Source organism: Heterocephalus glaber, unplaced genomic scaffold (assembly GCF_053883595.1).
Source record: "Heterocephalus glaber isolate CG9 unplaced genomic scaffold, H.glaber_assembly_v1.0 deba00001613, whole genome shotgun sequence".
Taxonomy (NCBI): Eukaryota; Metazoa; Chordata; class Mammalia; order Rodentia; family Bathyergidae; genus Heterocephalus; species Heterocephalus glaber.
The window spans coordinates 969,402-986,361 of NW_028258384.1; the positions used below are offsets into that span (position 1 = coordinate 969,402).

Here is a 16,960-nt window from a genome sequence, read left to right on the forward strand (position 1 = left end):
CCCCAAATTTGCAGGCCTCTCACCTCAGCCCAAGTAGCCATGATTACAGGCATACAACACCATGCCCAGATTTGCCTATCCATTCAGTGAACACAATGGCTGGCTCAATTTTAGAACATTTAAATTATGCAAATTTCTATTTGAAATAATATGCAGGTTGCCTAAGTCTACTACAGCCAGTAACATCTCTTCCGATGGAATGTAGAGGAAGAAAGGGAACTTCTCAAGACCAATGGCAGAATAGTAAATTGAGAGGAGGCATGAGTTCTGTGGATGTGGCTTGGCTTGCCACAAAACAGGTATAACTACAAACACACAGTGATCATCCCACATTCACCCTCCATAGGAAATAAGAAAAATACATACTAACAAGTGCTTTTGAGGTAGAAGAAATAAAAACTAGGTAGAAAGGAGACTAAGAAGTCAAGATTTTAAAATTGCACTGAAGTGCAGCTTCAAGACATAGAACTTACTCAAGCCTTGTTCCCTTCCAGGGAATTCACTCCACACACACACAAAAAAACCCTAATGGTCTTAAAGACAAGCCTGTAAATGTGGCTCTGGACCTGTCCTTTTCTCCTGAAAATTGTGCTTTCTGCACCCCAAGAAAACAGCAATATTGGTGGGCAACATATCTCAACTTCAAATATATGCAGACAGCTTGCATTGTAACCCTACAGTAACACACATCCCAGATCACTCATCTTTTTTCTTTTTTTCCTGGTACCAGGGAACAAACTCGGGACCTTTTGCTTGTGAGGCAGCTGCCAGAACCACTGAGTTAAATCCCCAGCCCTAGATCACTCATCTTTAAGACATCGCGTTAAATATACTCACTTCTCGCTTATAATGGGCCTCATTTCTCTGAATGCCCACTTTTGAGTATGTCCTGAAATCTCTATAAACCCTTTTTATATCTCTTACTGATGCATCCTGAAAAGTTTTTCCACGGCAGGAGTCAGCAAACCTGCAAACATTCTACAAGGGTTATTTCAGCCTCCTGGACCCTTAGATCCAGCCCAGTAACAGTTGGGGGTATTTTCAAAATATTTGTGCTATCCCTACAAAATTGCCTTTCTGCCCGTTCCTTGTTGACCATAAAATTATTTTACCACCTCAAACTCTTCATTCTTAATGAAATTTAGCTGTAACAAATAAGACAAGTTTCTATACATCAGTGCCCCCCCCTCCTCCCACCAGGGATCGAACTCAGAACCTTGAGTTTGCAAGGCAGGCCCAGTGCCACTAAGCTAAATCCCCAGTGCCTCTAGGTATCACTTTTAAAGAACATATACTGAATAATCACCTGGCCCATAATAGCTTAAGGCTTTTTTTCCAAAAACAATAGTTGTCAGTCAAAAAAAAAAGTGAATATGTTGTAAATAGGGCACTGCACAGGTTCATACGCATACAGGTTACCACTATTTAGTAGTTAATTAATTCAGAATTCTAGAAACATCAAAGGGCCCTTCTCCTAGTCAAGGACTAGGCCTGTTATTTCTTTAATTACATGGATTTCTCTGACAATGCTTATTAATTCCCACAACTTTGCAGTTTATTTATGCTTACTAATATCCTACTCTCCATCAATGCTCTTTTGCTTCTCACTTTTTATTAGGTTTGTGCTCTTAGTATCTTTGACAAAAATTATTTCCCCTATCAAGATGATTACAGCATTTTAAAAAATAGAAAAAAGAAAAAATAGGTTAATTAGCGTATTGACAGACAAGTTAGAAATTGTCACATGGAAACAGTTTTCAAAATGAAACACTTTATTTTACAGTGGACAATACACTTCCAAATTTGTCTCAGTTGTGACAAGTAAATGGCTTTACATTGCATTTTGGTGGTCACTGATGCTGAGCAAGTTTCTTGAAGCATCAAAACACTCAAGACTCAACAGAGTAACAGAGTCTGTATTGTACATCAGTTCACAAGTTCAAAGTGTCTTCCATTCTACCATTTTCATGTAGATTCCCTTTGTGGTGGAAAGGTAGAGATAAACTAATTTCCTCTAAAACAGATTTGTTCACAATTTCATTAACATGACAAAAGCAGACAATGAGTGCACATTCTCTCCTTGTTTAATCAGTAGTGGCAGAAACTGTTGAAAGGAAGGCTTTCAGTTACTTTCTCATTTCTATTTTCCAGTCAGTTAGGCAACCCCCACCCCATTTGAAGAAAGAGGTGTGCCTGGTCCCAGCCGAGATCATACTTTAAAATATTTTTAATATTTCAGCTCTGATACTTAACTGAAAATGTACAATGTGAAAACTAAAAATTTCACCCCCAAACCCTCTTTAACCTTGCTCTGTCCACCAGCTATCCTTTGCCATTTATCTATTTCCTTCTCCATTTATGGATGTCATTCTTGGCTTGCCATGCAAACTACAGTTTAGATTCTTTGAAAGTATGTAAGAACTACAATGATCAATAAGGTCTTCTTATTTTGCAGTACAATTCTGACTTCTGTTTTAAGACAACCTTATGATACATGAGTCACACTGATTCAACTAAGTCCATTCTTATCTAACCCAAGGCTTAGGTGGCAACCATTTGGACAAAAGTAATTATTTCTCAAAAGTGTAACAAATCAGTACCTCATCTCAACAATGATCAGTTTTTGAATTCCATTCAACTAAAAACAAAGCAACCTCAATTTAGACCTTGAGCTAGTAATACTCTTAAGACCAATCTAGAACAAAGTTTGCCCTTTGACAGAGGTTTGACCTTTTCCTTCACTCTTCCTCCTGTCCCACCCTCTGTGAGTGATAGCAAAATAGAAAAGATCAAAGCCCAGTCAAGCATGCATTTAGAGGCTATTTTTTCCTCCAAATTTGGTCACTTATTCCCAATTTTTATTTTACTATTCGTAAAACTTAAGCAAGCTTGGTAAATTTTTCAGCTATTTTCATCCACTGATACTATTTTATCATAACAAGCCCTGGAGTATATTTTAATGGCAAGGAGAACATTTCTACAGTATAAATTGAGAAGCTGTTGCAAGAGAAATCATGCCTCTATCTCAATTCTACTTATGTGCTATCTGAACTTTGTTTTGGGGAGAGATCTATTGAGGCAGTGTATACACACCAGCATATAAAGAACTGAAAATAGACAAAACTTGTAAATGCATTTCAAAACCAATTTTGGCTTAAGAATGGGTGGTTTCCAAAGAGACCGGGGTTTGGGAACTTTGGCTGTCATCCCTCCTGCCATCACTGGTCGTTTTACATGAGGCAAAGGCTAAGAAAAATTGTCTATTATATGGAGGGTTCCAGCAACTTAAGAAACAAGTTTCCCTCAAAAATCAGCTACCTGCTCATCGTAGTGGCCAGAGTGGTAGAGGAAATATTAAGTAGGAATTAAACTACATAATGTCATTTAGGGGCCAAGCCATGCCCATAACCAGAAAACAGGCCCAAAAGGAAAGTCTTAAATGTTCTCTGGGAAGGCATGAATTTTTTTCCTGTCTCTGGGGCCAGGTGAGGACCTAAGAACCTTATATTCAATAGGTACCCAAATATACTTGTAGAGTGGATGAATAAATAAATCAACGGTCACTTTCATTCTATAGTCTAATCTCTAAGCCAACTAATAAGCAAGTGTCATTCAGCCAAGATCTTTTTTTTTCTGTCCAGGAGTAACACAACTGCTTGACATTATAAACAGTGCTCATTTAGTCCCTCCCCAAGTCAGACTAGGTGTCTTTTGGAACAGATTTATTTCATTTAATATTTAGCATCATCTTAGCAATACTTGTATGAATGAAAAATTGAAACTCCTCTTAATCCCATTCTACCAAGCATGCCAACAAGGTGGTCTATTTATTTCATCATACCATTTCAGTGTCTTACATATTAAAGCTGTTTAATAAACATTTTTTTAACTAAAAGAAATCTAATTTCTCATTATGTCATGTTTCCATCATTAAGCTACAGAGATAAAAGTGCATTTTGGCTTTGGCTTTAAAATTAGTTCATTTTCCTCAGCACTTAATAACAGCACTTTATTAAGATTTAATAAAATTTTAACTAAATATAATAAATGTGAAAACTTTTTTTACTGCTCAAATGTCTTCCTGACTGAGTCAGGGAATGAGCAAAGGCTTTATAAAACCAGTTATTTCATCTTGATTCTCCTCAAACCTTTTAACTTTAGAACAATGAGTAAGTGCCTTTTGTGACTTTCTGGAGCTAGGACAGGTGCCTCCATTTTATATTGAATGAGTATTTTCTTTTCTCTTTTTTCCAATATCCAAGTCAAGTCAATGGGTCTTCTTTAACAGACCTACTTAATAAATTTATCAAGCAACCTTGAAGCAGATAGTCAAATATTATTTACTCAACAATCAAATTAAAGGTGTTTTCTGTCTTCAGCTGTGATCAGTGATCTTATGCCCTTTATCTTAGGTCCACTTTACCTCTTTCATATTTAGGACCTAGAAGGCACAGACCACAAAAACGATGCTTTATCAGATGAATTTAAAACAAACAGTCCCTTATTTTCACTTACTGTCTCTAAGCCAGGCCAGGGTGGTTCTAATTTACCTTCATCAGCAGCACTCAACATTTAAGAAACTGAATGGAAAATCATAGCACCTTGATTTTTAAAAAAAAATTTCCACCTTTTCAATCAAGCCAGATGGCAAAAAAACTTCTAGAAATGATTTTATTCTTCTACTTAGCTCAGCATTTACCACACTGCCATACACAAATCCATTTTCTTCCCGACTTCATCGCTGAGTAAGTGTAGGAGTGGTTAAGTAGACTTTTGGTCTGGGTCTCACACCTATTATTTCATTTTCTCTCCTGTGAGCACTCTGTAGTAATAAAATCATTTTTACATCCTGAGGCATGCAGTTCTAAACCTCACAGAAAGCAGTCATGTTCACTGATTAAGTCGGCAGTTAATTCCAAATTGTATAGGCCTTATAAATTCACACACAGATCTGTGTTGCAGGTTCAATAATAAAAATAAATTTTAATGCTCCCAGATGCTATCTCTGGGGATAATAGTAAATAATCGCCATTATTCATCAGATATTGTTTATAAATGAATGGCAGTTAAGTTATAAATTGATTTTATACATAATTTCTACTGTTTCCCAGGATATAATAGATAGTTTATCTTTGCATTCTCAATGCCTATCAAGGACTCTGGTACATAATAGATATAACAGACCATCCATGCTTGTATTCATCATTGAATGCCTTACACATTATAGTGAATGTTCAACAGCTAACAATTCTGAAACATTTTAGTTTTATTTGCATCATAAAATAGCTGTAATACAATTTCATAAACCTAGCATTTAGCACCAAAGGACAAAGTCAATAGCTACATTTATATGGTGCTTTAAAGTTCACAGAACACTAAGACATGTATTGCTTATTCTCAGCTATAGGCACAATGAAATATGATAAACCTGTGTATATCTTCAGTGCCCATAACAGTGGGTTCACTGTGGAGAATCAACACTGATTCATTCATTGATTCTCAGTTTTTTGTTCTCAGTCTTCAGTTTTCTGTTTTTTTGGGTTTTTTCCTTGATGTTGTTGCTGTTGTGACAAGGTCTCGCTATGTTTCCCAGGCTGGCCTCAAATTCCTGGAATCAAGTGATCCTGGCTCAGCCTCTCAAGTGCTGGAACTAGATGTATCCACCACTGCACCTGGATGATATAAGTACTTATAGTACTCCTCTCATTGTGGGTCCAGTATACAATGAGAATCTTATAGAGAGAAAGCCTATTTTACAAGGAGGTTTTAGTCATACAGAAACATTTAACGTCTTTCATAGCACTTTATAGTATACAGAGCACACTCATATTCCCTTTTCTCTGTCGCGAGGAAAAATATACTGGCATCAATTTAATTGACTTCACCAGTAAATTCCTGACTGATTAAATTCAGTTGTGTTCTCCTTCATTATATCTAAATAATACAGAGCATAAGCTTTCATCTTATTATGTGGGAGAATCGATAGAATTTATCTTGGATTTTATGTACCCAAACACACCTGGTACGTGTTGAGGCAGTTAATACTCATTCATTCATAAACAAGTAACCCACTGTTATTTGTACAGTGCTTTCATTTATAATGTACTTTAATATGCACTTCCTTTCTGAAACTTTTTATGAGAATCTTTGTCCCTTTGCTATTTTGATTACCTAGCATGATATCTGTAACATTAGAGGTGAACACAATGGCTTAGAATACCTTGCATTTGCAGTATATTTTCTAGTTTAAAAGCAGTTTTCATGTCTTGTTTTCTGCTACCTGAAATCACCAGAGCATTAGAAACACACTGGTCTCAAATACACACATTATTCACTTATTGAACACTTATTATGTCTACATAGCTTTATATTCTTTTGACAAAGCATTTTTATTTATGCTTCTTTTAATCTTTATATCTACAGAGCATAACACAGTAGAATGTATGATATATAGTTAAATTCATTTATCAACACTTAAAATTCCCAAGTTTTTATGTGCTTTATAGTTTACAAAGCACACTCATATATTTTTCTACAAGTCACCTGGATTTGATTACAAATAATCACTGCATGCTAGTGCCTGAACAGGGACAGGCACCAAGAAGGAAATCAATATTATTTGAATAAATTCTGTCCTTTACATCAGGGGTTCTTAAATTATGGGTAGCAGGCCAAACCCACTTAGCTCACAAACTAAATGGCTCTTATCTCTTTAAAAGGCTAAGACTATTCAACAGACACAAGATGGCCCGCAAAATCTAATTTATAATCTTGACCTCTAAAACAGAAAAAAATGTAATGATCCCTGGTAATACTTTACAGGTTACACTGTACTTTCAAATATTAGCTGTGCCTTATTGCCGGTATTGTATTAATGAGCACACCATACTTTTTTCTCTTGTTGTTTATACTTTCATACATATTATCAATCACTTATATCAACTTCCCTCATAAAAGGGGTGGGGATATCAAGGAAAAGATTAAACTTGCTACCCAACAGGTTCTCTCATCAAGTCTAGAGATAGGTGTTAAACCCAGGAGTATGTTTGGCACAGTGCCTCAAATTATTTGGCCACTACTATGAGCAGGGAGTTCAAACCTCACTCTGTCCCAGGCCTGATCACCCTTTCAGTAACCATTACTAGAAATTACAGGAATCCTGCTCACCTAAGCTCAAAGAGGATGGTGATGTTGGCTGGTGCTTCTCAGAAGGCTGGTACATCTGTCTACTTCTTGTCTAATTATTCTCATTATCTTCAAGTATTTCTTCACATTATTTCTAGATGGCCTGGTACACTTTCCCTAAACAACTCAAATGTTTTGCTCTTTCATCTGCTAGGGCTTTTGAGGTGGAAAACACTGAAAAATATCTAAATGGATGCTTGCTTTTGAGTGAAGTAACAAAAGCTTGAATAGATAGCAACTGGATTTTGGTATCTCTCTCAAGTTGTGTACATATATATATATATATATATATACACATACACACACACACATATATATATATATATAGGAAGTCTATAAAACATTAAAACCTTAATGAATAGCTAAAAATTATGATTAAAAATAGGCTCAAGATTGGTCCATCCATAATATTGTCAATCTAAACATATGTTCCTTTAAGGTAAATGGCAGCATCAAAAAACACATCTCAAAAGAAGCAGGTTTAAATGGAAATAAGAGAACTGGAAGGGGGGAACTAAATATGTCCAAGAGTAAGAGGTATAACAATAGAAAAGAGCTCAGATTTACAGTTCTCATCTTGGTACTTCTCTGGTCTTGGGGTTTCTACTTCCTGAGTTCAGAGTCACAGTCCTCCAGTTTCTAGCCTTTAGCCTTGAAGACTTTCTGTCCATGTACAAAGGCTTGATTCCTGGGTCTTATTTGGGTCTGGGGTTTTCTATCCTTGGCTTTTAGGTCTATGATAGTGGGCTTAGGTCAGTTCTTAGGCCTTGTGTTAGGTCCCAATTCTTGAGCATTCCATGTGTCCTGTAGAAACAACCCTTCTTATCCTGGGTCTCTGGCCTTCTAACTCAAGGCTTAAATCCTCCATCAAACTGAGGGCACCACCTTCTGTATCTCATGGCTTTTGAGGTTTCTGATGGTGTCAGGCCTGAGATGTCCACCTATCTTGGGACATGGCCTTTTCATGCTGCTTATCAAGTCTCAAACCATCTGTCTTCCATTTGAAGCCTTGTACTTTCTGCTCCTCCTTAGGCCTTGCATTTTACTTCAATCCCGATCCCAGCGATGTATTTTAGTGTAAGATCATTCTCACAGGACAGCCTGGCATATGGAACAGCTCTGCAATGCTTATTTTGATAGCCGACATTCTGCATCTATTGGAAAGGGGTTAGGAAGCCCCTCTGCTACACAAAGTACAAACACATACATGCATATATGGCCACAAAAACAAACAAATATCCAAGAGAGGATTACATGAAAGCAAAAAGCAGACATATACTCAAGAAGAGGCTGAAATACTCAAAGGTGAGTAGAAAAGGGAAAAGAAAAAGCAAAAAAGTAACATAAGCAATCAGAGACACTAATGCTGAAATAGAAAATCACAAGCAGCAGAGACACTGAGATATACAAAGGAGGAAAAAGAAAGGCAGAAAGGAAATGTAGAAAAGAAAAATGTTAATAGAAATAGCAGAAAGGAGGCCAGAATCAGAAAAAGCTGAAATGTCAAATGAAGAGAAAAGGACAGAATGACAATCACAATTCACAAAGAGAAAAAGAAGCAAGGTAGGATCAGTAAGAAAAATGCAAGAAAAACACACACCATGTGACCAAAGAGGAGACATAAAAGGAGTAAGTGAAAGAAGAGCCAGATCCAGGAGAGCAAAGAGAAACAATCAACAAAATGAGAAAATAAAAAAAAAAAGAGAGAGAGACACACATCTAAGACAAGGTACAGAACACAGGAACAAAAAGAGAAAATGAGAAAAAGGCACACACAGGAAATTAGCAAGACAAATATGGAAATGGGTAAGAAGACACACGCAAGGTAGAGAAGAGCAAAGAGATTCAAGGAAGAAATAGACAAACAGAGAAATACACATTTATGACTAAAAGAGATAAGCAAAGGCAGACATAAAAAGAAAAGCAAGAGACAAGATAAAGTGACATAAGAGACACAAAAAGAAGATGACAAAAGGAAATAAAAAATTGCAGTTAATAACTACAATGAATGATTAATACTACTACCAATAATAATACATAATAATATATATTAATACCAACAATACAGGTGCACTTCTACTTATAAACTTTTAGTTTGAGGATTTCATACATAGAATTAAAACATTCCACCTGCCACCCGAGACTGTCAGTGGCCACTTGTATTGTGTCAAAGGAACTTATGAAAACTCCTTGGGTTATCTTTTATTTGCCACATACCAGGCACTGCACTAAGCATTTTACATTCAGGATTTCATTTAACCCTCATTATCAGACAAATCTAATTAGAAACTCTAAACTGTCAAAAGTCATGTACCTAATGAGTATCAAAAAGGATTAAAACACAAAATATGTATTTTTTAACACTCTACTACAACTATTTACAAATATTTCCATAAAAGCCAAATGAGATTTCAGAGATGAGTGAATATTTTAATAAAGGGCTCTTATTCAATCCTATCATTTTTTGGAGTCACCTTTCCCTATCGCTTTAGGAAACTGACTTGGTTTTTATACCCTTCACAATTAAAATGTCTGTTTCAGGATCTAATTTCCTTTTCACATTAAATCTTAACTACAAATAGATTCTCTCACAAAGAGAGATGAAAAAAGAGCCATGCTTTCAATAGAAAGCAAAGACTATCTTTGACTTTTCAATGTTTAAGACTCTAAGAATAGCAGAGAACTTAATACAATAAAGATGCACAATAGGACAAATACAAGCTAAATTTCTCTGTGATACAACTGTTAGGCAGACTGTAATATCTTTCAGTTGCTTCAGAAAACCCAGCTGGTAATATGGGAGACTAGTCATCTTCCCATCTCATAGCTGGCCTTGCTTCATGTTAGACTATCATACTCCATATAATACCAACTCCCAACAGCTACAGGATTGCAACATCAACAACTTACTTCATTCTGCTATTCTAAAATGTTATAGTACAAGGCATGTTCATCTTCAGATAGGAGAGGTGGCTTTCTTTGGTGTGTTCACATTTCTTGCTTCTGAAGACCTACCGGTTCCACTGCTTTTGTAAAGGATAATGATTTAACAGATATGAAGGGAACAAACAGGAGCTACAAAAAATGAGAAGAAACCATGTAAATGTTACACAAGAAGTCTTGAGTTCTATGCTACAGTTATAAAAGATTCAAGTTAGTGAACTATTAAAAAATGCTTCCACAGAGTGTAAGAAAACCATAAAGTTGAAGCTTTTAAGTCCTTAGATACAATGAATAAAATATCCTCACTCAATAGAATAAGAAACTATGGCATATATGGGAAAATGTCCATCACTGAAGACTTAATGAGTCACTGGAGGGACCATCACCAGTCACAAACTTATAACTTAAATTGAAGACTGGAATCTTGTTTAAAATGCCAATCAGCTAGGAAGGAGTCCCTTTAAATGATTAATAACTGAGATCACAAAAATAAACACAAAGGTAAAAAGAGAATATGGTCTAAGAACACAATCCAAGTTAGCAGTATTTTTTTCTTGGCTTTTTGAGACTGGGTCTTGTTAGTGGTTCAGGCTGGCTTTGAACTGACTATGTAGCCCAGGAGGGCCTTGAACTCGCAGTGATCCTCCTGCCTCAGCCTCCAGAGAGCCGGAATTACAGGCACATGTGCCACCATGCCTGACTAAGCTTTATTTAAGCAAATAAATACTGCTCAGAACAAAAGACAACATGGAGCAGCACGTCTGAAACTCTGAGACAAAGCTGAGTTGCTGGGAGGAAGTCATTCTCCCAATGAGAAAATCTACACAGGGTAATGGCCTTAACATTCTGAGTACAGCAGATAGATCTTCCTAGACAACTCTCACATTAACTTTCTAGTTACTAGACTTTCTAACAAGTTGTTAGTGACTTTCCCTATTTCTAAATCCATGAGTCTTTCTAGTCGATTATAACATTTTAAAAACTCCTCCTATGAAAACATCTCATGGAATTTATAGGGTACTCATTCTTTTCGAAGAATATTAGGCAATGCCTATACAATAAGGGTTTACTACACTAGACAGTCACATTCATCTCCCAACCCTCACTTCCCTCATCAGCTCATCCCATCACTGACCTACAGAATGCAAGGTCCTAGTTCTCTAGACTTCACCTGATGATAACTTTGGGGCATTTTTTCCCAGGTTTCCATTTGTAGTAATGAAGCTTCCACCAATCAGCAAGGACAATATGAAAAGACACAAGTCTCATTTATCTTCTCAAATAGCTTATTGGGGGTTATAACCCATGGACATTACAAGGCATCTTAAATATATAAATGACTGACAAAATTCTCCTGTGAGGCTTCAAGGAAAACTTTGAGGACCAGGTGAAACAGAATGATTTGCTCATGAATCACTGTTGATGTTGGCAGTGGTCCATGTTCTCCTAAAAGAGAGAACAATTTAGTAGGCCTCTCAACATCCTACAGTTCTACGTTAAACATCCTAACTCATGAAGCCTGCTGACTTCACATCATCACTTTTACCAATCTCACACTCAATTACTTTCAAGTTAGGAAGCTGTTTTCATCAAAGCAGACATAAGAAAATGGTGAGTGAATACAACCTCAGTGGAAAACTAACTGAAATGTCTATCAGAAAACAAGATCAAACTTAAGACTTACTATGCTGTTAAGGATAGCTTACCTAACTTGATGTGTGCTGGTTGTCTTTGAATCTTCATCTTCCTATCTGAGTACAGGAAGGTCAGGAAAACCTCCTGACCTAGGGTTGTTGCCCAGTGATAGTGAGCTTTTCCCCTGGAGGATCCTCATGCCCCATCTCCACCTAGAGATCATCAAAGGGAATAGGTCACTAGCACTGTAAAGCAACAAGCCCATTCTCCCAAGGAAGATCTGAAAAAGAGACAAAAAAATGAATGAATGGATTAATTAATTAATTTTAAAATCAACTACACCGGCAAACTCTGTCCCAATGGGTAAATAATGGTTGAGGTAAATCATACCTAAACTTTTCTTTGTAAGTATTGAAGGGCAGACACTTATTACTATATTCACCTCTACAAGATGGGATCAAAACTGCTATATTTACCTCTACATGATGAATATTTAAATTTTTAAAAATTTATTATAGTAAAAGGTAGGTTATTAATTCCCTGAAATTACTCCCCCTCACTTTGCACATACCCATCCCATCCTTTTTGCCACTTTCTGAAGCAGTTCTGAAAGTTCTCTTTCCTGAGTATCTTTATAAGGTGTGATAAAAAATATGGTGAATTCCGATGCTCAGTGCTATCCAACAGAAAGGCAGGGTTGTAAAAATATGACCATGTGTCCTTATTCATCAGATCTGGTACCATGTGACTTCTGGCTCTTCCCTGAAGTCAAAATGACCATGAAAGGTAAATGTTTTAAATCAATTCAGAATAAAGCACAGCACAACTAAAGATACAAAAGAAGACTTCCATAATAGCTTCAGAATGTAGCAAGAGTTGCAGAATATAGAGCGAGGCATGGTGATGCACACCTGTAATCCCAGCACTCAGAGGAGACTGATACAGGAGAACTGCTGTGAGCCAGATCACTTTGGGATACATAGTAAATTGGAGGCCAACCTAAACTAAACAGCAAGACCCTGTCTCAAAAAAAGCAAAACACAAACAAAAATAACAACAAAAAAAGAATGACTAGGAATCAGCCCGCTGCAGGACAGGCAGGTCTGCGCAAGCCCTACCGAGGTCCTGAGTCCCGCGGAAGACGCCGAATCACCCCGCTGCAGACAGGCAGGTCTGCCCATACCCTACCTAGGTGCTGAGTAGCACAGAACACGCCGAATTAGCCCGTTTCAGGCAGGCTGGTCTGTGCACACCCTAAGGAGGTCCTGAGTCTCGCGGAAGACACCAAATCACCCGCTGCAGACAGGCAGGCCTGCCCACACCATACCGAGGTCCCCAGTCTCACGGAACACACACCAAATCAGCCTGCTGCAGACAGGCAGGTCTGTGCACGCCCTACCGAGGTCCTGAGTCACGCGGAAGACACCGAAACACCCCGCTACAGACAGGGAGCCAACTGATTGCACACTACAAAGACGCAGAGGACACCAGACCACCAGACCAAGGTACTGAGTCCCACTGTTCCCGGCCCAGAGGTAGGGGCTTTTGAGCCATCGTCCCACTGCTCCTGGTGCAGAGGAAGGGGCTTCCCGGTCACCATCCCTCCCGCTGCTCCCAGACCAGAGGAAAGGGCTTTTGGGCCACCTTCTGTCCTGCTGCTCCTGGCCCAGAGGAAGGGGCTTCCGGGCCACCATCCCTCCCACCACTCCCGGCCCAGAGGGAGGGGCTTCTGAGCCACCATCCCACTGCTCCTGGTCCACAGGAAGGGGTTTCCTGGCCACCATCCCTCCGGCTGCTCCCAGCGCACAGGAAAGGGCTTTTGGGTCACCATCCCTACCGCTGCTCCCAGCCCCTGTCCGACCTCACCCAGCTCAGAGGAGGTAATCTGTCCAGGTGCTAACAGGCCCCCGACCCAGTCGAAATGAGAAAACACATAAATAAGTCTCAAAACCAGACTTCAGATCACCTACAGCAACCACAAAGGAAAATGAGATGGAACACTCTGATACTCAACCACCTGGACCCACTGAACTGGCAACAAAAGGGGATCTGGAAAAAATGAAATCAGAAATAATTTCTCAGATAACAGGAGAAATTGTGCCCCTAGTGCAAGACATGATTCATAAACCTAGAGAGGAGCTCAGGAACATGATGGAATCCCAACATAAGAAACAAATGGAATCCATAAAACAGATGCAAATAGATTTCCAGGACATGAAAAACTCCATTGAAAGTCTACACAGCAGAATGAGCCAGTGTGAGGACAGAATTTCAGATATAGAAGATAAGATTGCAATTAGTGACCAGGAAAAGAAAAATTGCTTCAAAATTATAAGGGAACATGAGAAATCAATCCAGCAGCTGCTAGATGATGCAAAAAAGAATAACATAAGAGTGATTGGGCTCAATGAAGAAACAGGAGAGAGTGCAGATGACATAAAAAAATCTCTTCACAGAAATAATGGCAGAAAACTTCCCAAGCAGGGGAAAAGAGCTTGACATACAGAGAAGTGAGGCATATAGGACTCCAAATAGCCTTGATCAAAAAAAATCTACACATAGGCATATAATTGTTAAGATTCCAGAAACTCAACAGAAGAACAAAGTTCTCCAAGCAGTCAGAGAAAAGAAACAAATCACATACAAAGGAAAGCCCATCAGAATCACAGCAGACTTCTCCACACAAACCATCAAAGCAAGAAGAGCTTGGAGTGACATATTCCAAGCCCTAAAAGAAAACAGCCTCCAACCCAGATTGATGTACCCTGCAAAACTATCTTTCAAAATGGATGGAGAAATAAGATACTTTCATGACAAAGAGCACCTTAGGAACTTCGTGAATACCAAACCAGCACTCCAAAGGATTTTACACAATATCCTAGGAACAGACATTGAGGATCACAACCCCAGGAAGCAAAGCAGAATGAACCCATCTGGCATGACAAGAAATTAAATGGAAAGGGGGAGAACCCAACAAAAAGAAAAAGTCATGGCAATGACAAGTCAATACGTTTCAGTTATAACCATCAACATTAATGGTCTCAATTCACCAATCAAAAGAAATAGACTGGCAGAACGGGTCAAGAAGCAAAATCCAACAATATGCTGCATACAAGAAACACACTTCATTCCAAAGGAAACTCATAGACTGAAAGTTAAACAGTGGAAAACAATACTGCATGCGACAGGAACCCGAAAAAAAGCAGGAGTAGCTATCCTCTTGGCAGATCAAGTAGATTTGAAACCAACACTGATGAAGAGAGACGAAGAAGGACATTACATCCTTGTAAAGGGAACAATCTAAGAGGAAGAGATGACATACATAAATATCTATGCACCAAACACTAGTGCACCCAACTATATAAAACAAATACTAACGGACATGAAAAGTCATCTATGCACTAATACAACTGTAGTGGGGGACCTCAACACCCCACTGTCACAAATAGATAGATCAACTAGACTAAGAATAAGTAATGAAATACTAGAACTCAATTGAACTCTTGAACAAATGAACTTAACAGATGTTTACAGAGACTTCCACCACACAAAATCACAATACACATTCTTCTCAGCTGCACATGGGTCATTCTCAAAAATAGACCACATACTCACACATAGTTAAGTAAGTGAAAAGGAATTGAAGTTATCCCCTGTATACTATCGGACCATAGTGCCATGAAATTGGAGATCCATAGCAAAAGAAACTCAAAACATTTCATAAACACGTGGAAATTGAATAACACACTTCTGAATAACCAATGGGTCACAGAGGAAATTAAAGAAGAAATCAGACAGTTCCTTCAATTAAATGACAATGACAATACAACATATCGAAATATATGGCACACAATGAAAGCAGTCTTACGAGGGAAATTCATAGCAGTGAATATGCATATTAGGAAAACAGAACGAGCCCAATTATACAACCTGATGCTGAACCCCAAGCTTCTAGAAAAAGAAGAGCAGGACAACCCCAAAGCTCATACAAGGGAGGAAATTATAAAGATCAGAGGAGAAATCAATGCAATGGAGACTAAGAGAATGATACAAAAAAATCAATGAAGCCAAGAGTTGGTTCTTTGAAAGAATCAACAAAATTGACAAATCTTTAGCCAACCTTGTCAGAAAAAGGAAAGAAAAGGCCCAAATCCATGCAATTAGGAATGAAAAGGGTGAAATTAAAACAGACCCACCAGAAACCCAGAGGATCATCAATACTTACTTCCAGAACCTATACGCCAATAAGATGGACAACACAGAAGAAATAGACAGATTCCTAGATACATATGAATTACCTAAGTTGAACGAAGAAGACCTAAAACTTCTGAACAACCCAATATCAACCAATGAAATTGAAAATGTAATTAAAAACTTATCAACTAAGAAAAGCCCGGGCCCTGATGGCTTCACTGCTGAATTCTACAAGACATTTAGAGAGGAACTGCTGCCACTACTGTTTAAACTCTTTAATGAAATTGAAAGGGAAGCAATACTCCCACATTCATTCCTGGAAGCAAGCATTATCTTGATCCCCAAAGCAGAGAAAGACCCAACTGAAAAGGAGAACTATAGGCCAATCTCACTAATGAACATAGATGCAAAAATCCTTAAGATACTGGCAAACAGAATGGAGAAGATCATCAAGAAGATCATACACCCTGATCAAGTGGGATTCATCCCAGGGATGCAGGGATGGTTCAATATACGAAAATCAATCAATGTGATACACTATATCAATAGAGCCAAGGACAAAAACCATAATGATTATCTCCATAGATGCAGAAAAAGCATTTGACAAAATCCTATATGCATTTATGATAAAAATCCTATAAAAAATTGGAATAGATGGTCTCTACCTCAAACTGATAGAAGCCATCTATAAAAAAGCAACAGCCAATATCATACTAAATGGTCAAAAACTGAAATCCTTCACACTAAAATCAGGAACAAGACAAGGATGTCCACTATCATCACTCTTGTTCAATATAGTTCTGAAAACATTAGCCACAGCAATTAGACAAGAGAAAGAAATAAAAGGAATAAAGATAGGAAATGAAGAAGTCAAACTGTCATTATTTGCAGATGACATGATACTCTATATAGAAGACCCCAAGAACTCCACCAAAAGTCTTCTAGACTTAATAACCAAATTCAGTCAAGTAGCTGGTTACAAGGTCAACACACAAAAATCAAT

At 37.9% G+C, this 16,960-nt stretch overlaps 1 long non-coding RNA gene across 4 annotated transcripts in view; it reads right to left on the reverse strand.

Moving 5' to 3' along the window:
• Positions 1–1,754: 1,754 nt before the first annotated feature.
• The window catches only part of LOC101726255 (uncharacterized), a 38,830-nt gene continuing 23,624 nt past the window's right edge, over positions 1,755–16,960 (reverse strand). For 2 of the 4 annotated variants that reach the window (XR_015445549.1, XR_001182504.3), the window contains exons 4-6: positions 11,835–12,043; positions 10,096–10,260; positions 1,755–9,071 (exon numbers count right to left, since the gene is read on the reverse strand). This is a non-coding gene — a long non-coding RNA (uncharacterized LOC101726255). Of the gene's footprint in view, positions 9,072–10,095; positions 10,261–11,263; positions 11,575–11,834; positions 12,044–16,960 lie in introns of all 4 variants that reach the window. The other 2 variants (XR_206194.4, XR_001182505.3) reach the window with 2 other exon arrangements.